We start from the raw sequence: 21,155 nt of genomic DNA on the forward strand, positions 1-21,155 counted from the left end.
CATCATTGCAGCCCAGGTCTACAGGCATTCGAGTCAAGAAGCCTTCAAATGACGGCAACCACAGCCACCCTCTGACCGCAGCCTTATAAGAACCACCTCGCTAAGCCCATCAACCCTCAGAACCATGAGAAATAATAGTAAATTGTTGCCTTTTGCCACCACACTTTGAGCAGTTTCTTATGTAGCAACTGCAAAGAGGGACAAAATGTTTTTGATCATGCCATAGAAAGTTCTCTTTATCAGGACCCCTTTGGAAAATTTTTCATTTAATCTTGATACCAGAATAATTGAGTGATTAATTGTCCCTCTTTCACCCCCCCACATTCATCCATGGACATTGTGAATTGAATGGTTCAGAAATTGTGACTCTTTTACTTCAGCTGCTAGAAAACTCAGGGCTAAGTGCTACCACACTTAAAGCTGGTATAATGGTAATGATTTGTGATCATAACTTGTTTTTTTTTTTTCATTTTATTTTGTTGTTTCTCTGGTTATTTCCTTCCTTTAAAAATGCCTACATTTAATTTATGCAAGTTTGCGTTTTAGGTACTCTTATAAGCTTTCATAACTTATTTCTTTTTTTTTTTTTTTTTTTTTTTTTTAAAATATGGAACGCTTCACGAATTTGCGTGTCATCCTTGCGCAGGGGCCATGCTAATCTTCTCTGTATCGTTCCAATTTTAGTATATGTGCTGCCGAAGCGAGCACCATAACTTATTTCTTTAACAAAGTATATTGTAATTAACACAAATACGCAACATATTTGCCAGGAACTGCGCAGAGTTTATAGAAGGATCATGAAGTTGAATAAGCCAACGTGTTTCCCTCAGAAAGAAAGATTCATACTAAAAAACTTTCTTTTTTTTTAAAGACAGAGTCTTACTACGTCACCCTCGGTAAAGTGCATCACAGCTCACAGCAACCTCCAGCTCTTGGGCTTAGGTGATTCTCTTGCCTCAGTCTCCCAAGTAGCTGGGACTACAGGTGCCCAGCACAACACCTGGCTATTTTTTTGTTGCAGTTGTCATTGTTGTTTAGTAGGCCCGGGCTGGGTTCAAACCCACCAGTCTCTGTGTATGTCACCAGTGCCCTACCCACTGAGCATGGGCACCTAGTCCAAAAATAACTTTCATGCATGCTCATTATTTAACTTGCATGGTAGCAATAAGAAGAGAAATACTGATGATGCCCCATGATCATATCAATGTATACAGTTATGATTCAATAAAAAAAAAAAAAAAGAAGAGAACTACTGAAAATGTCCACAGAGTACTGAGTGATTTATGCCAGTGTGAGACCTGTGGTAGATGCCTTTTCAGAACTGGCTTTGAAGGAAGAAGATATGATTCCAGGCACCAGGAAAAGCACAGAGAATGCAGAGAAATTTAAACACTTAGATGTGTGGAGAACCAGCAGATGATGTGACTTGTGCAGGGTTTAGGGCCAGACATGGTGAGAGATGAAAATTAAAGCAGAGGCCTTATATGGCTGTTTCCTTTCTCTAATGTGATCTGATCCACTTCACTGGTCCACCCCTGAAAACGGGAGCTCATTCCAAAGGGGGCCTGACAAAAGCAGAGTGAAAGGAAATCACTACATTCTATTATTTCATATACAATTTCTGTTATAGCTGCCTAAAATTGCACTGGTTTTTGTTTGTTTTGTTTTGTTTTTGAGATAGAATCTTACTTTGTTTCCCTCAGTAGAGTGCTGTAGCATCATAGCTCACAGTAACTTCCAAGTCTTGGGCTCAAGCCAATTCTCTTGCCTCAACTTCCTGAGCAGCTGGGACTACAGGCACCCACCACAAGGCCTGGCTATTTTTAGAGACGGGGTCTCACTCTAGCTCAGGCTGTCTTGAACCCATAAGTTCAGGCAATCCACCTGCCTCAGCCTCCCAAGTGCTAGGATTACAGGCGTGAGCCATCATGCCTGGCCCCTACACTAGTCTTAAGAGATACTAGAGTATAGGATGATTTGAGCTATGTCATATAAGCAGCAAAAGAAGTGCACTGGGAAACAAGATCGGAAGCACCTCCATGTTTCAGCACTAGTTATCTTTGGCTATTAGACTATAGGTAATGTCTACTTATTTTTATTTCCCTGTGGTTTCCCATAAGGAACATGATCACTTTTGGAATGTTGGAAAATAAAAATAAATTTTATTTTTTATTTTAAAAAATGTTTTTAAGACAGGATGCCTTTGTCACCAAGGCCGGAGTACAGTCCTATGATTGTAGCTCACTGCAGACTCAACTCCTCAGCTGAAACGACCCTCCTGCCTCCGCCTCCTGAGTACCTGGGACTATAGGTTCATGCCACTGTGGCTGGGTTATTATTTTTGAATGCCTTTGGGGTTACACTAAGGAGTTTTTATTTCATTTTGTAGGCAACAGAGAGACATCGGGATATTTAGAAAAGTAACACTCGCGTCTGATGTGGGAGGGATCCACCCAGTGCCTTGTGGAGGAGGTGTCTGTCTGAAACGTCAGCTTGCTCCCTTCCTCCAGGAAGGCCAAGGATTGCTGGATGATGTTACCAACAGCACGGATGGGTCCCAGCCTGAGGTCTGCCATGGCCTCCTCCCTGCTTTCCTGTGTCTGCGGTTCCTTGGAAACCTTCACTGACGCCCTCTCTCCTGTGCCCACAGCTCCTTCAGACCTGCTCCTCTCCTCTTGCTCCGCTCTGTCTGCACATCAGACTTTTTTAAAGCAAGATTACATGATGTGACTTCTCTCCACTTTGCCCACAGGGCCCACTTATCCATTTTAAACATGGCAGGAACAGAGAATTTGAATTTTGGCTATTCTTTTTTTTTTTTTCTGTTTTTTTTTTTTTTAGAGACAGTCTCAGTTTATCACCCTTGGTAGAGTACCATGACGTCACAGCTCACAGCAACCTCCAGCTCCTGGGCTTAGGCAATTCTCTTGCCTCAGCTTCCCAAGTAGCTGGGACTTAACAGGTGCCCTCCATGATCACCAGCTATTTTTTTGTTGTTGCAGTCTGGCCAGGGCTGGGTTCAGAACCCCCCACCCTCGGTATACGGGGCCGGCACCCTACCCACTGAGCCACAGGTGCCACCCTTGTTATTCTTTTAAGGATTCATGAAAATGTTTTTATATATTTTAAAATCAGAAGGAAAAAACTGAACTTTTAGGTTGAAGAAAATGTTAATATATAATAGTGCTATATTTGTCTTCAAACCAACATGGTTATAAAATATAATTTTTTACTTTTTCAGCGATGGAAGGGCACCACCAGGTGAAAGTGCTCAGAGTGTGTGAAAGGATCATATGTCTGTCCTGTCTCAAAGAGAAAGTGCTATTTTTTTCCTCTAAAGATAAATTCCTCGTAAGATGAATTCTTCCATGAATGCCACGGACCCATCACATCCAAGGATTATTCTAGAAACCTCTCACACTATCAATTTTAATCTCTATTGCCATCTGGATTTCTTTTAATGCTTATTTTATTTTTTTTTTTAGAGATGGGAGTCATGCTATGCTGTCCATACTAGTCTCAAACTTCTGGCCTCAAGTGATCCTCTCACCTCAGCCTCCTGAGCAGCTGAAGCTACAGCCGTGACCCACTACACCCATCTTCTTGGATTTTCCCCTTCAGCTCATACAGATTCCCAGGTCTCCCCGTATTGTGAACAGACAACAGGCATGGTTTTACTTTCCTGGCTTCCCCCTACCCACTGAAGCTTCTGTGTGCCCTTGTCCCTTCACTGCTAAGCTTTTGAGTCTATACTCAATATCACCACTCCCTCAGGATCCAATAATCCCCGTAACTATGTGGCTCCCAAAGTCTCCTGTTCATTACAACCATCCCAGTTTCTTTTAAAACTTCCAAAACTCTGGTCACACCCCAGACTGATAATGTCAGCCTCTGGTAGAGAGACACAGGCATCAGTATTTGAAAGTCCCTAGGTAATTTCACTGTGCACACCGGTTCGGGAATCACTGCCATTACCCTGGCAGGCTGCCCCCTTGAAGGTCACCAACTGCAAAGTTCAATGCTATCTACTTACTCTTTGTTCTGCTCCATTTTCCCAAAGCATTAGAAATAGTTGGCCAACCATGTTTAAATGCTTAGCATTCAAAGCCTTCCACAGGATGGCTTCTAACAAAACTGGAATCTCGTGCTACTTACATGAGTGGGCTTAGTGGGACGCAGTACACAAAGCAGGATGAAACCTGGAATCTAGAACTGATACACGTTCTCCAACCTGTGACGGACGCCAGGAGGGTGCACCGGCTTCTACAACAGGACATTGTCCTGCTAGGCGGACAGAACCTGCTATTTGTTCAGAAACCATGTGTGCCCATCTGTGCTAGCCCAGTGACACAAGTGCTTACCCTCTACCCCTGGGAAAGTCAACTATCAGAAAAGGCTTCAGGAAGGTACTTTTTTTTTTTTTTTTTTGAGACAGAGCCTCAAGCTATTGCCCTGGGTAGAGTGCTGTGGCACCACAGCTCACAGCAACCTCCAACTCCTGGGCTCAAGTGATCCTCCTGCCTCCACCTCCCAAGTAGCTCGGACTATAGGCACCTGCCACAATGTCTGGCTACCTTTTTGTGGCAGCTATCATTGTTGTTTGGTGGGCCCAGGCTGGATTCAAACCCGCCAGCTCAGGTGTATGTGGCTGGCACCGCTTGAGCCACAGGCACTGAGCCTCAGGAAGGTGACTTTTGGGCTGCTGGTATCAACACTGTACACGGGACGGAAAGTTGTGGGCTCACTGAAGGTCTCAGCTGCTGGCCCAGGGAACATTGGAGGTCAGGGAGGTTGAATAACTTCTTCATAGTCACACAGTTCACACATCTCAGAGCAGACGTGTCTCAGAACTTTGGTTCTGATTCCTAAGTTCATACTCCGGGGTGTGCATTCTCAATGGGAGGTCAGGAGGGGGTGATACAGCCTCTGAGGTGTGAAAACTGGCTCTTAGAGAGTAAAATTGTCTTAGCTATTACAAGGTTTGTGGTTTCCAAAGTGCTACAGAGCATAAACACGTAGACAGTGTATCCGTGCTGTTACAATTTCATAAAAAGGGACAATTAGGGAAAAAAACCTCTCAAAAAGGCTGGAGAGGCAATAATGACAAATAGATTAAGAAATTGTTCTAGGGAAAACTTAAGATGAGATTAAGAGGTATAAGATAAAACCAGGTATTATACGTTGGTACAAAATTACAGAGGAACGAGAAAACGCCACATCAGCATCTAGACCTCATCTAGCCCCTGGGGAACCATTTGAGATTTTCGATCCAGGAGGGGGGTAACATGTATTTTAGAATTATAGTAGAAGTAATAGTGTGAAATAGTGTGAAGGATGGGCTGGAGATGGGGATAATGGTGGTAGGAGTCCTTGGGATCCCAGAGGTTTGTTGAAAATCACTGCCATGAAGCAGATTGATTAATAGAAGAAAAAGGGATACACGTTTATTTAACATGTATACACAAAGCCTTCAGAATGAGGACCTAAAGATACAGGAGATATTGTCCATTTTTATGTTTATGTTTAATAAAGCATGGACAGCCATGTAGAAATATGACTGGATAAAAAGGGTGTGATCTAATGCTAATAGACTGAGTAGGTAGACTCAGCAAGACCTGTTGGTCTGGATTCTTCTTGGCCTTTCTGAGCAGCATTCCTTTCTTCTGGGTGTGGGCAGGGCCCTCTCTGGAATGGGGGCCTTATGACCTGCAATCAAGCAAAGTAGTTCAGATAATTTCTTATGACCAGGTTTTTTTTGGGGGGGGTTGAGGGGGTTGAGACTATGTTGCCCTCAGTAGAGCTCCATGGCGTCACAGCTCATAGCAACCTCAAACTCTTGGGCTTAAGCGATTCTCTTGCCTCAGCCTCCTGAGTAGCTGGGACTACAGACACCCACCACAATGCCCAGCTATTTTCTTGTTGCAGTTATTGTTGTTTAGCTGGCCCGGGCCAGGTTTGAGCCCGCCACCCTCGGTGCACGTGACTGGCACTGTACCCACTATGCTATGGGTGCTGAGCCTATGACCAGGTTTTATCACTGTCTTTCAGGAAAAAGGGGCACTGGTTTCTCTGAACCAGCTTGTGGAAAGGGGATTCTAGTTTCCTTGGCCAGCCTCAGAAAAGAATGAGAAGGAGAGAGAAGGTCAGAAAAACTTTTGCTGCCGAGAACTTCATCTTGGGGTAGTGCTTTCTGAGTCTCAACAAAGGCCATTGCAACAAACCAAAGAAGAGAGAAAGGACTTTCGACTCAACTTTTGAGAACAGGATGGAGAGGAGAGTTTTGCAAGAGATGAAGAAAGGAGAATCAATAGGATTCATAAACTAACCTGCTTGGGGAAGGGGTGAGCGTGGAAAAACAAACCTGAGGTCTTTCGATTCTCACCCCACAGAAATCCACACAGGATAATTCTGGCACCAAGTGTGGAGGGAGTTCTCCTTCACACCAAGCAAGCAGACACCTGCTGGGGGCTCCAGTTCACTGCAATCCTGACACTCTCTCCCTGGAGACAGCATCAGCTCCCACAGGGCCAGAACTCAGCCCTACACAACCATGCAAATTGCACAACCTAGGCTGTTTTACCTGTGCTTCTGACCATCTGGCTGTACATTGGGGTTTCCATGACCCCCTCCTCGGATTTGCTAGGGTGGCTTACCAACTTGGGAAAACACGTTACTTACATTAACCTGTTTATTGTAAAGGACATCACAAAGGCTGCAGATGAAGAGATGCCCAGGGTGAGATACAGGGAAGGGAACTGGAGTTGCCGTGCCCTCCTCACCCTCCAGGCACCGCCCTCCAGGCACATCCACCTGCTTGGCTGAATGCTGTCCTTTGGGGATTATGGAAGTTTCATTGTGTAGACATGATTGATTAAACCCTTGGCTCCTCCTCTCTGGAAGTTGGGATGAGATGGAAAGTTCTAACTGTGTGGGTACAGGCTACTTCTCCTGCAGCCCAGCCCCCATCCTGGGCTTTTTGGGACTTTCCAAAATTGCCTTGCTGACATATACTCCCTGGTGTGTCTCCCACCATTATCCTTCAGGGACCAAAAAGAAAAGGCCAAACACCTTTTCTTGATGTTTGGCCAAACATCAAGAAAAGGCCAAAAAGAAAAGGCCAAACACCTTTTCTTGATGTTTGGCCAAACATCTTGACCAAACATCAAGAAACACTCTTTGTGCTTGAGTCATTCAGGAAATAACACGGCGGAACTACAGGGGCTGAGAGCCAGGAGTCCTGCAGGAAACCCAGAGTATATCTGTCCTAATACCATGGAGAGTGTCAAAGGTAATGACCAACCTCCGTCACAAAGGGACACAGGAAAGAGATTGTCCTGTATTAGAGCAAACCCGGAGACAGAAGCGCCTTGAAAGGGGAGATAAAGAGAATGGGAGGACCCTGGGAGGAGGAGCGTCAGAAGGGGCACGCTGGTCTGAAGCCCCCAAAGGAGGACAAAATTTTGAGGTACTGTGGGTAGAAGTCACGAGGTAGGTCACATCTTGGGCAAGAGCAGGAAGAGGTGGAAGGGAGCTCAGCAGGTGCTCCCAGGAGTGCCTGTGGGAAGGACAGGTGGGAGAGACCAGCAGACAGTGCAAAGAGCTGGGGGAGAGGAGGGAGAGGGTGAGAAAAGAGCTGAACTTTACTCGAGGAATGCAGTCTTTTTCAGTTATGGGGCCCAGAGAGACATTAAAATGAGACAGCAGCCCTGTCCTATGGCCCTTGAGCTGCTGTCTGTCTCTTGACACTGCATGCTATTGCTATGACACTGTATTTTTGTAAGCCAAGGACAACTCCTGACAAACAACTTGGCCTCAGCCCACGTCCTGTCCACGTCTTTTGCTTCACCTTTACAAACTTACTTGTGACAAAGGAAGAACAAACCCATACCCAACATCACTTGGGAGGGTGGGGGGGCAGGAGCTGAGTCTTCTGTTCAGCTGTCCTCACTTTGGCTTAAGTAACACTTTATATTTTGTGCTTTAGCCTCTTTTAGGCCAGCAGGGTGGGACAGAGGACATTTGATTTAGTAAGAGACCATCATCATCTTTATTTTATTTATTTATTTATTTTTTTGTGGTTTTTGGCCAGGGCTGGGTTTGAACCCGCCACCTCCGGCATATGGGACCGGCGCCCTACTCCTTGAGCCATAGACACCGCCCATATTTATTTATTTTTGAGACAGAGTCTCACTCTATTGCCCTGGGTAGAGTGCTGTGGTGTCATAGCCCACAGCAACCTCAAAGCCCCAGGCTCAAGCGATCCTCCTGCCTCAGCCTCCCAAGTAGCTGGGGCTACAGGTGCCTGCCATGAGGACTGGCTAATTTTTCTAATTTTAGTAGAGATGGGGTTCTCACTGTTGCTCAGGCTGGTCTCGAACTCCTCAGCTCTGGTGTTCCACCCTCCTTGGCCTCCCAAAGTGCTAGGATGACAGGTGTGAGCCACCTTGCCTGGCCAGCACCATCACTTGGGAGAACATGTTAAATTCAGTAGAAGTTAAATTGTAAAAAATCGAGAATGGTGTAGGTGCCAGCTGTTATCACAATTGACAGGCTGGGCTATGGGATCTGACAGGTGGGACCTGAACTCTAAGTCTCTGGTTTACTAGCTGTGTGATTTTCAGTAAGCACCTGAGGTAACAATGGTGCTTACCTCTAGCAGACTAAAGATCAAATGAGGTTATGTGTGAAGAACTTACTCAACACAAGTTGAGTTACTCTTCTTGATCAAAGATCAGGAGAGGAAGAGAAACAAGTGGGTTGGATTAGTTCCCTCGGGCTCTCGCCACAGCCTGGGCGACTTAGAGTATTAGAAATTTGTTCTCTCACACTTCTGGAAACTGGAAGCCTGAAATAAAGGTGTCATTAGGGCCGTGCCTTCTCAGAAGGCTCTGAGGAAGAATGTTTCCTCGATTCTTTCATCTTCTAGGGACCCCACATTTCTTTGGCTTGTGGTGGCATCACCCCAATTTCTGCCTCCCTCTTTACCTGGCTTTCTTCTCCATCTTTCTCTATGGATCCAGATATCCCTCCCCTTTCTTTAAGACACCAATCACTGGCTTTAAGTCCCACTATAAATCCATAATGATGATTTTTTTTTTCATCTAGAGATTCTTAATTCTACAAAGACAATTTCCAAATAAGGTCAAATTCTGAAGCTCCAGGTAAACATGAATTTGGCAGGACACCATTCAACCTGCTACATGGGTGTAGAATATGTTCTAGAGGAGTTTGGTGGTGCAGAGTAGGAGAGAACTTGCCTCGTTCTTAGGGAAGGGCATTTCTTTCACAAGATAGACGAGGCGTAGTGTTTTTGCAAGCATGGGAGGGATACATTAAGAAGAAATGGAAAATTCTGAAGGGGATGCCTGATGGGCCAAGAAGAAGGGCAGCAGAGAATCAAGCACATAAGTAGAGGGGCTGTTTGACCAAAGACTGCATCCACCTTTACAGCCAGTGGCAGGAACATAGCCAGCTTGGGGCTGTGAGCAGGGAAGCTGGCAGAGCTCTTCACCTGATCAGTGGACGTACTGAGAACAAACAGGTGGAGCAAGAAAGGATCAGGTGGGTTAACAAGGAAAGCTGAGGTCTGACGTGCTGCCTTGGAGGAGGTGACAATATGTGACACGTGTTGAACAGTAGCTGGGACCCAGCTGAGTTATCAGGAAGCCAGTCTTTGAAAAGTAGCTTTGTGGGCAGCGCCTGTGGCTCAGTGAGCAGGGCACCGGCCCCATATGCCGAGGGTGGCGGGTTCAAACCCAGCCCCGGCCAAACTGCAACCAAAAAATAGCCGGGCGTTGTGGCGGGCGCCTGTAGTCCCAGCTACTCCGGAGGCTGAGGCAAGAGAATCGCTTCAGCCCAGGAGTTGGAGGTTGCTGTGAGCCGTGTGACGCCACGGCACTCTACCCGAGGGCGGTACAGTGAGACTCTGTCTCTACAAAAAAAAAAAAAAAGAAAAGTAGCTTTGCCAAGTAATGATATTTACAAGGCCACGCAGCTGTGCTTGATCAAATACTAAACTTTGGGAGGGAATCTTAGGACAGGTTATTCTTCTTTAAAATTACTTATCTGCTTAAAGATAGCAAGATTGAAGCACCATGCTCACCTTTAAATCAGAAGAAATAAAAAGCACCACACAATCTAACATTCATCTCCTTTTTTGGTGCAAAAAAGTGAAAACGAAAAATTTCTACCAAATCCACCCCAATTTTCAAATAATTTCCAGATCCACAAACTTAGGGATGGAATTTATGATTTACAGCCAAAGAAAGAAATCTTGCACAGTTGGTTTCTGTGTGTATCAAATGCAGAATGACAGAGGGATATCATTTTCATGTGGATTCTACCGTGTATTTTAGGGATAAGACAAAGATGCCTATCAAATTAGATGTGATAGAAGGAGCTGGCTGTTGTGATTTGTGTTAGTATTTCTTTGATGCTGCTATAAATCAGAATAGTAATACATACTATTCATTCATGAATAGATATAAAACTTGTAATCTCTGCCATTGGGGCCCACGGTCAAGACTCGTAGGGAATGGGCAGGGATAAGGTGATGGAGTCCTATTTTCAGTATTTTGGATTCAGACAATCTTCCCTCCTCCATCTCGATCTTCACCATCCAGTCATGAGAGGTAGAACTTACGATAGAGATCAGACACCTTCTAGACCCAGGGGAGAGACAGCAAGGAAGCCAGAATTAGCTCAGATTAAAAGGTAGCACAAGCCCAATGACAGCTCTTGTCTTGATAGGTGGGTGGTTTCCAGGAATCTAGGTTCCACTGAACCAGCAGGGCAAGCCCAGCTCCCAGACCTTTGAACTCAAGACGGTGTCCCTTTACCTTCAGTCTAATGTGTTAGTGGCCCGATGACTTACCCAGTCTTACCAAGGCCTTTGCTTTAGGATGAATGCTTAACTGCCATGGACCTGCCCCAGGGACATGAGACTGTAACTCTCCAATACTATCATTGGACAGCTGATTTGTGCCTTGTTTCTCCATCTGAAGGTCCAGAGAACAGGACTATCTGGTACCTCTAGTATGTTACGAGATTTAGAAGAGGTCAACCCACATACAACATAATTAAAGAGCGGTGTGAAAATGTCAAATAGTAGAAGTGCAGATAACATAATGATAACTGAGCAGCTAGCTGCTTAGTTCATTGAAGCCAGGCCCAGAAACTACCCTATAACAATGGAGGGATTGTGTCTGGTGTGGCCTGAAGCATGGCTAAGATCTTTCAGGCAAAGAGATGGGTCAGATCATTTACATCTCCCTAATTTCCAAGGTACAACTTAAACCCAGAAAATGATAATACACAATTCTAAGAGTTTTGATGGTATAGATATTATCTTGACTTGGGCACAACTGTCTGTCTGTCTGCCTTTATAGCACATGACTCCAGTCACCAAATGCTGGTTCTAGAGAGACGGCATCTTCTGTCATAGCTCAGGCCCTTGGCAAATTCATCTGAGTGTGGAATGCCCACAGAACTTTTCTCCTTGCTGGAATAGATGAAAAAAAAATATGAAAAATTAAGGCTGAAGGATACATACTTTTAAGGTCAACAATTCCTACGAGGCTCATACCTGTAATCCTAGCTGAGGCAGGTGAATTGCTCGAGCTCGAGGGTTTGAGACCAGCCTGAACAATAGCAAAACCTGGTATCTACTAAAAATAGAAAAATTAGCTGGGGATTATGTCAGGAACCTGTAGTCCCAGCTACTCTAAAAGCAGGAGGATAGCATGAGTCCAGAGTTTAAGGTTGCTGTAAGCTGTGATGATGCCTCAAGTCTGGCAACAGAGTGAGACTCTGTCAAAAAAATTAAAAACAGCAAAATTGGTAAATCCATAACTCCAGTGCTTACAAGAATAATACCTTTCGTTGAAATGTTAGTAGATATCCCCATTCTCTATTTGCTGAGTCCCCAGATAAGACAGTTCTGTTTTTCATTTGGCAATCTACTCCTTATAGATTTATTTATTTTAAAAATTCTGCTCCAGAATGAAAGGAGCTGATGTAAAAATACGTACGTGCACTGCAGTTTGTGCCTGTGCTTTTTCACAAATTTGTGAACAGATGTATCATTTTGTTCTTGGAACTTTTTCTGGGTAATCTCAATTTCTAAATCTTGAACACCAGCCCACCTCTCCCCCGACATTTTTGAACCGCGATCCATCTGCCTCCTAGTCACCTCCACTCGAATGATCCTCAGGCCCTTTCCACTCAATATGTCCTAAACTGAGCTCAGTATCTGCCCCAAACCCTGCCCTACTCTGCTGGACCCTCCCCTCATGTTCCCCACTCAGCGAATGGCTCCTCCCAGAAACCAGAGCTAGATATTTTGGTGTTATCTAGGATTCCTTCCTCCTTTTCAACCCCTATTTCCAATTGATTGAGGTCTTGCCAATTCCTGCTTCTGGCTTTCTTTGAATCCATCTCTACCTAATCCAAGCTATGATCTTTTCTTGTATAGATTGTTGACTTAGCTTCTAGTCCCTGCATCCAATCTTGTCCCCAATAAAATTTGTTCCTGTCATGTCCCTGCTTCAGATCCTCCAATGATAGCCCGTAGGTATTAGGATAAGGCCTAAATTCCCTCATATGGCCTCTACTTCCTTTCTTACCTCTCTAAATTCATCTTACAGAAGGGCAGGAGCCAAGTGTGTCTCAGTTATGATCATGCCCCTGGGGCCCAATGTAGCCTCAATACCTGGTAGTGGTCTGAGGGCTGGTAACAATATTCCAGTTTCCCTTCTAACTAGTTGTTATACAAGATGTATCTTAATCTCCGTATTTCTATCTCCCGTTCATATCAGATCAAGTCACCTTATCCTCCTAAGAGTGTTGGTGCTATGCTGTTGTGGTCTCAAATCCACATTATGACCAGTAAAATGTGTGTGTGGCACAGGTGGTGGAGGTTGCATGTGCCGTGCACCTAAAGGCTTGCTTATGCGACTCATCTTCCGCAGAAACTGGTTTCACGGGTCTGTCTAGGCATCTGTCTGCCTCTTCCTCTAAATTCAATTTAAAGCCCTTCTCATCTGGCCATCTTGTCTCCAAGATACAAGGTGTCTTCTGGAGGGACATTCCTTTCCCAGTCAAGTGTCAGTTTGCTATTTCACAAAAGGTTTTGCAGAATGTTGATGTTTAGCTTTGTTGCAGTGTTCCAATATATGGAAACTCTGAAAGTCAGAAACTTCTTCTTTGTGACTAAGATATTACTCCACCTTTTTTTTTTTGAGACAGAGTCTCACTCCATCACCCTAGGCAGAGTGCAGTGGCATCACAGCTCATAGCAACCTCAAACTCTTGGGCTCAAGCAATCTTCCTGCCTCAGCCTCCCAAGTAGCTGGGACTACAGGCACCCGCCGCAGGGCTCAGCTAGTTTTTCTATTTTTAGTAGAAACAGGGTCTTGCTTTTGCTCAGGCAAGAGCTTGAACTCCTGAGCTCAGGCAATCCACTTGCTTTGGCCTCCCAGAGTTCTGGGATTACAGTCATAAGCCACTACATCCAGCTGACTCCTGCTTTAATTTTGAGGGAGAGTTCCACACATCTCCCTGGTCCCCATCACCACCCCCATACTCTTGGCTGAGAGTAGAGATCTGCGAAGCAGAAGATCCATTCTCTTCTTTCACGACATCTGGCTTCAGAGCCCAGTTCTCCCACACTTAGGGAAGAACACTGATCCTGGGTAACGTAGACACTACATTTTATTTTTGAAGATCTAATGAGATAAGTCTTACTTGGTTCCCTCATGTAATCTCTTTTAGGAAAATTACTAGTCTTTCAAATTTTAAGGAACATATTATTAGGAAAACAATGTGAAAAGCATCTTCCCCTTTGTTATATCAAATAAGGAGAAGGAATAAATTCAAACAATCAATGAATTCTGAAAGTGTAGTGAGGAAAGTCTGAAGAAATTCATTTGTAATGCCAAAGCCTTCAAAGACCGAGAGGAGTATTTGAAGAATGGACGACCCTTGGAGGGCTCTGACCCTACCAACTGCAATTTTGAGTACGCTATGGCGCTTGTCTCCTTTGCCGTTCACAGGCTGCTGAGCTGTGCTGTGGGAAACTGCACCAGATCACGCAATGCCACCTACATGTGTGTTGCTCAAGAGTTTCTTACTCACCCCTCGTTGATGTCCTGCTCCCGATCTGACCACACCTGGTGTTGTACACAACTCTGGAGCCACATATCCAGATACACTGAGGCAGGCTGAGGCCTGCGCAGAGCCTTGGCAACATAGATCAGGCCTCCTGAGAAATTCTTGAAAGAATGTTTGATGTTTGGTCTTCAAGACATGAGAGATGATTTCATAAACCCAGCAGTCCTTCAGGAGGGCCCAAGGAATACAATTTGGACCAACCGGCGAGAGCTGCAGAGAGGAGGGCCATCTGCAGGATGTGCTGCCTCAAGAGAGAGTTTCCTCTCACTGGAGCAGATGTTATCAAAGTTTAATGTTCAATAGGTGGCAGAACTAGAATGTTGGGGAGCCCATGTGATCAGGAGAGCCTGTTTGTTTTGTATTATAGCTTTAGATTTTATTTTAAAAATATTTTCTTATTGCTTTTTCTATAAGAGATTCACTGTTATGATTAAAACTGGGTTTCTGCCAAAGAGGAAAAGAAGGATATGAATGTAAAAAGGTAATTTCAGTGTGGCATTGGAAGTGCTGTACTAAGAGAGGGCCTAAGATAGCACAAAAGAGGAAGTGACGACCTAGGAAGCCAGAGGTTTTCTGTAAAAGAGATGAGTTTTATTATTTATTATTATTATTATTATTTTTTGAGACAGACTCTCACTGTGTCACCCTCGGTAGAGTGCTGTGGCATCACAGCTCACAGCAACCTCAAGCTCTTGGGCTTAAGTGATCCTCTTGCCTCAGCCTCTCAAGTAGCTGGGACTACAGGTGCCTGCCACAATGCCCAACTATTTTTAGAGACAAGGTCTCACTCTGGCTCAGGCTGGTCTCGAACCTGTGAGCTCAGGCAATCCACTCACCTCGGCCTTCCAGGTGCTGGGATTATAGGCATGAGCCACCATGCCAAGCCTATATGTAGAATCTAACAAAGCCAGTATCATGGAAACAGAATAGAAAGGAGGTTACCAGAGGCTGGTGGAGGGAGGGACAGATGGGAAAAAGGGGAGATGTTGATCAAAGGACACAAAGTGTCAGTTAGAATTGAGGAGTAAGTCTTGGTGATCTAGGGCATGGCGTGGTGACCACAGTGACAACACCATAGTATTAAACCTGTCAAAATTGCTAAAGTGTGGATTTTAAATGTTTTTACCACAAGAAATTAAGTTGGTCAGGTGATGAATGCATTAATTAGCTAGATTTACTCTTTCTTTTTTAATTATTTATTTTTTATTATTAAATCATAGCTATGTACATTAATGCAATCATGGGGCACCATACACTGGTTTTATAGACCATCTGACATATTTTCATCACACTGGTTAACATAGCCTTCTTGGCATTTTCTTAGTTATTGTGTTAAGACATTTATATTCTACATTTACTAAGTTTCACATGTACCCTTGTAAGATGCACCGTAGGTGTGACCCCACCAATCACCCTCCCTTCACCCATTCTCCCCCCTCCCCTCTCCTCCCTTTTCCCCTTCCCCATATTTTTAGGTTGTAACTGGGTTATAGCTTTCATATGAAAGCCATAAATTAGTTTCATAGTAGGGCTGAGTACATTGGGTACTTTTTCTTCCATTCTTGAGATACTTTACTAAGAAGAATATGTTCCAGCTCCATCCATGTAAACATGAAAGAGGTAAAGTCTCCATCTTTCTTTAAGGGCTGCATAATATTCCATGGTGTACATATACCACAATTTATTAATCCATTCATGGATCAATGGGCACTTGGACTTTTTCCATGACTTAGCAATTATGAATTGGGCTGCAATAAACATTCTGGTACAAATATCTTTGTTATAATGTGATTTTTGGTCTTCTGGGTATATACCTAGTAGAGGAATTATAGGATTGAATGGCAGGTCTATTTTTAGATCTGTAAGCGTTCTCCAAACATCTTTCCAAAAGAAATGTATTAATTTGCATTCCCACCAGCAGTGTAGAAGTATTTCCTTTTCTCTACATTCACGCCAACATCTCTGGTTTTGGGATTTTGTTATGTGGGCTAATCTTACTGGACTTAGATGATATCTCAAAGTAGTTTTGATTTGCGTTTCTCTGATGATTAAGGATGATGAGCATTTTTTTATATGTCTATAGGCTGTGCACCTGTCTTCTTCAGAGAAGTTTCTCTTCAAGTCCCTTGCCCTGCCTGCGATGGGATCACTTGTTCTTTTCTTGCTTATACGTTTGAGTTCTCTGTGGATTCTGGTTATTAAACCTTTTTCGGAGACATCATAACCTGCAAATATCTTCTCCCATTCTGAGAGCTGTCTGCTTGCTTTACTTACTGTGTTCTTGACTGTGCAGAAGCTTTTTAGTTTGATCAGATCCCAGTAGTGTATTTTTGAAGCTGCTTCAATTGCCCGGGGGGTCCTCCTCATAAAATATTCGCCCAGACCGATTTCTTCAACTGTTTTCCCTGCACTTTCTTCTAGTATTTTTTTTTTTTTTTTTAGAGACAGAGTCTCACTTTATGGCCCTTGGTAGAGTGCCATGGCCTCACACAGCTCACAGCAATCTCCAGCTCCTGGGCTTAAGCGATTCTCTTGCCTCAGCCTCCCGAGTAGCTGGGACTACAGGTGCCCGCCATAGCACCCGGCTATTTTTTTTGTTTCAGTTTGGCCGGGGCTGGGTTTGAACCCACCACCCGTGGCATATGGGGCCGGCGCCCTACTCACTGAGCCACAGGCGCCACCCTCTTCTAGTATTTTTATAGTTTCATGTAGATTTACTGTTTCTACAATGTACATGTCATTGATGAAAACATTACATGGTACCCTATAAATATGCAGTTATTATTTACTGATTATAAATAAATAAACACATAATACAAGGAAGTACCATGTACAAAAGTACAGAAGAATTATGTTTTATTTATTACTAAAAATAATTTTATTAACATCCTGCATGGGGAGTTTTCTAGTGAAAACTTGAAAACCTGCTAGAAAAAACAAATTCTGAAAGATCTGCAACATTTTTAAAATAAAATTTTTCTAAGATGGGATCTCATTGGATTGCCCAGGCTGGTCTTGAACTCCTGAGTTCAAGGACCCTTCCTGCCTGAGGCTCCCAAGTAGCTAGGATTACAGGCACACATTACTGTGCTCAGCAGTAAAGAAGAATTTAGATGTTCTTGGAGTATATAGTCTAATGGGTATTTACCAAGAAGCATTTAATAGGGCTCAGCTCCTGTAGCTCAGCGTCTAGGGCGCTGACCACATACACCACAGCTGGCGGGTTCAAACTTGGCCCAGGCCGGCCAAACAACAATAAGAATAAAAAATAGCTGGGCACTGGCGCAGGCTCCTGTAGTCCCTGCTACTTGGGAGGCTGAAGTAAGAGAATCGCTTAAGCCCAAGAGGTTGAGGTTGCTGTGAGCTGTGACTCAATGGCACAAAGGCTACAAAGTGAGACTCTGTTGAAGAAGAAGAAGAAGAGGGGGAGGAAGAAGAAGAAACAGAAGCAGCTTTAATAGAAGTTTAAGACAAAATTTTCAACAACCTTATACATGGGTCATTACAAAAGTTTTGAGATATGCAAAAATGAAGAAATATAAAATCTGCATGGATGGAAACAAATGAAGCTCTTCCAGCTGTACCAATAAGCGGAGCAAGTTGAAACTTGCACGGGTGAGTCAGAAAGGACACTGTGGACCGTGTTTCTTGGAGGTGAAATAATGGACCATAACACAGTCTGTCTCAAAACATTCGTAGTGACCCACAGAAGTGCTTAAGGTCGTCATGCCTTACATTTGTTATGGCACACCCAGGAACCACGAAAAACTTGAAGCACAGGAATGAAAGGATTAAACTGGTGCTGTGGAGAGTTGTAAAGAGTTGTAAAGTGTGGACTTCGGAGCCACCCAGGCATCTCACCTGACGTAGTGAGGAAGGGAGGGGAGCAGGTGACGCTTTCAGAGGTGGAACAACAGAGCTGAGATGCAGGAGGTATGAGGAAGCTGGATGGGCAGAACATGACTCAGAAGTTTATCGCTGGAGTGACAGAGTGGAGTATGAAAACGTTGCAGAAGCAGGAGATGCTCAAGTGTGTGGTTTTAAACACGTGAACTTAGAGAAGTGATTTTCAACTGGTGAGCCATGAGAGGATCTTAGGTGTGCCATGAAAATTTTTAAAGATCATAAATTATTTTTGAAAGAAGTTAAAAGCACAGTAAGTATATTCTTAACTTTTTTTTTTTTTGTCAACATAATTTAAGGGTGCCAAAGAAGTTTAACTAAAGGTTTAAGTGTGCATGAGATAAAAAAAGCTTGAAAAACACTGGCTTAGAGGCCCATATGGAATATCCAGTGGAGCTGGTGGGATGATTCTCTAGAGCCCAGGAGCGTGATGGAGGCTGGTAATAACAAGTCAGGAGTCAGCACCAAGGGCTCAGCTCCACCCACCTTCTCTCTGCTCCTTTTCCCTAGAAGTTCTGGGAACAGCACCCTTTTCCTGGCCCATAGCCCAGCCATGAGCTGTTTAGCTCTTTTTTTTTTGTTGTCATTTTGTTTTGTTTTGAAACAGAGTCTTACCCTGTTGCTCAGGCTACTAGAGCACTGTGTAGTCAGCCTAGCTCACAGCAACCTCAAACACCTGGGCTCAAGCGATCCTCTCATCTCGGCCTCCTATACTAGGATTACAGGTGTAGGCCACCATGCCCAGCCTCAGAGCTATCTAGTTCTTTACACGGCCACATCCCCAGGCCACTGTTGCTTGCTCCAGAGGCAGGTGCCAGTGTGACTCCTTGAATAGCATAACAGACCCCCCTGTAGGCAGTATCTAGCTTTGACAATGATCACTCCATGGCCAGTCCTGTCTCAACTACACATCTAGGTTTTCCCTCTCCTCTCTTATTATTTTGAAGCAAACACCAGACCTCAGGGGTTTCCCTCTCTGGTAGTGGAAGGTGTAAGATATCAATAAAAGACAGGAGTTATTTGCAGTCATGTCCCTGTCATGTTCAGGGGGCCAGTCTAATGCAAGAGAGGAGCGAATGATGTAAAGGAAGAAGGAATCTTGGTAGCTTTCGAGTCTGTGGTTCCAAATGTTTCCAGAGGCCTCTCAAAATAGTTTGTTCAACTTAATTTTCTGAGCCAAAGATCTCCCTTCTGCTTTAACCAGGTTGAGCTGGATATCTGTCCCATATAACTAGTTATCCTGACTAGCAGGCAACAGCATCCGCCTAAGGACGGAAGCCGCCCTGGGGAGGGCGTTCGCTCCTGCGTGAGAAGCTGCTTCCTCCACCCAGATGTCCAAATCCCCAGCACAAAGGCCACATCCTTAATGACACCTTCCCTAATCCTAGCAGCAGGAAGTGACCTCTCCTCTCCCTGAATCACAGGGACGCGCCCTCGTGCTGTGCCTCACAGTCTCTCTTCTAGAGATATTTTGGTCTTAGCTTTTTGCTACAAACTGCAAGCCTCTTGAAGGCATCCAAAGCTACGTGGGGTAGTTTTTTACTCTCCTTCTCACCTTCCAACGTCAGTAAAAGTCTGCTGTTCTCAGTAAAAGTATATATGTTCTCAGTAAAAGTTTGCTGTGAGCTGTGAATGAAGAGGGGAAAGTTTAACTCTTGTTAAAACAAGGTGCACTGTCCTGCAAAAGAGCCTCACTTCCAACTTCCCTGACTTGCTGGCCAGAGCCCAGAGCAAGAGAGAATTCTGCTCTAGATTCAGGCTGTGACGCAAGCAGCCCTACAACTTGGGCTACTGATGGGTGGAATCCCGGTGCCAGAGGATGTCATGGCAAGTAAGGTTATCACGTGCCATCTGCATCAGAGAACGAGTCAGCATTTGAAAAGCAGGTCCTGCAGTGCCAATGTGTCTTGTCTGAAACCCAGCATCAGGACCTGGCACCCAGCGAGTCACCAGATGGTGCTAGTGAATGCAGTGCTCAGCTGGAATAATACATTCGAGATTAAGCTGAAGCTGAACAGGTCTGGGCAGCACAAGTAGGTTCTGCAAGCAGATTGTCTGCCAAGTTGTCTGCTTCTCTTGCACCAAGACGGTGGTCACACTCCTGGCCTCCTATGTTCTCTACAAGCAGCTGACGGAGGAGGGACAAACCTAAACCTGGATCACCAACCAGTCAGCTCAACATGTTGGTTCAAGCCAGAAATGCCATGTGGTCCTGAAAACAGGGACTTACAGCTTCTCAGTGGACAGGTCTTCTGGACGTGCACCTCTCAGCAATTTGATATGGAAGAAGTCGCCTAAAACAGTAAAATTGTCATCTTGGGAAAGAGGGAAGCAATGGGCTGCCACGAGGCACCACTTGGCTGGTTCGTTTTGTGGTCATAAAACCTTTACTGGCCTGTTAGACATCGGCACTGATGTTTTGGTTATGGCTCTAAATCAGTGGCCCAGGGAATGGCTGAAACAAGTTATTGATATTACTTTTGTTGGTATTGGAACTCTAGATTCAATCTTTCAGAGTATTTTGCCTTTGACCTGCTTGGGGCCGGATAAGCAGAATGCTCAAATCCGACCATATATAGTCAACATTGCTATTAACTTATGGGGTCATGATTTGCTCCAGCAATGGAATGTTGTGATAACCATACCATCCCCTCATGTTAATTCCTTGCAAATGTCAAATTTAGCATAGAGGCCACTGCCCCAAAATATGCTCTCAGGTTATCCTGGAAGAGTAGTAATCCAGGTGGAACAGTGGCCATTAACTATGGTACAATTGATGGTTTGAAGTTAGTAGTACAGGAACAATTGGAGCAAGGGCATATTGAGCCCTCTACTAGCCCTTGGAAATCTCCTGTTTTTGTGACAAGAAAGAAATCAGGCAATTGGAGAAAGCTCACTGACCTTCACAAAGTTAACAAAAATCTTATACCCATGGGACCCCTGCAATTAGGACTTCCTTTACCCTCTATGATTCCTTCCAATTGGTATTTGTATGTTATTGATTTAAAGGATTGTTTGTTTGTTTGTTTTTTTACCATACCTGCATCCTGAAGACTGCCACGTTTTCCTTTTTCTGTTCCTGT

General features: G+C 44.3%; 1 non-coding gene and 1 pseudogene across 1 annotated transcript; both read right to left on the reverse strand.

The window, feature by feature from the left end:
* Positions 1-601: 601 nt before the first annotated feature.
* LOC128589311 (U6 spliceosomal RNA) lies at positions 602-708 on the reverse strand. Its single transcript, XR_008380906.1, has one exon. It is a non-coding gene; the product is annotated as a U6 spliceosomal RNA (small nuclear RNA).
* A 16,357-nt stretch (positions 709-17,065) lies between these two features.
* LOC128589458 (uncharacterized) lies at positions 17,066-17,132 on the reverse strand (annotated as a pseudogene).
* Positions 17,133-21,155: the final 4,023 nt, after the last annotated feature.

Source organism: Nycticebus coucang, chromosome 6 (assembly GCF_027406575.1).
Source record: "Nycticebus coucang isolate mNycCou1 chromosome 6, mNycCou1.pri, whole genome shotgun sequence".
In the NCBI taxonomy this organism is placed as follows: domain Eukaryota; kingdom Metazoa; phylum Chordata; class Mammalia; order Primates; family Lorisidae; genus Nycticebus; species Nycticebus coucang.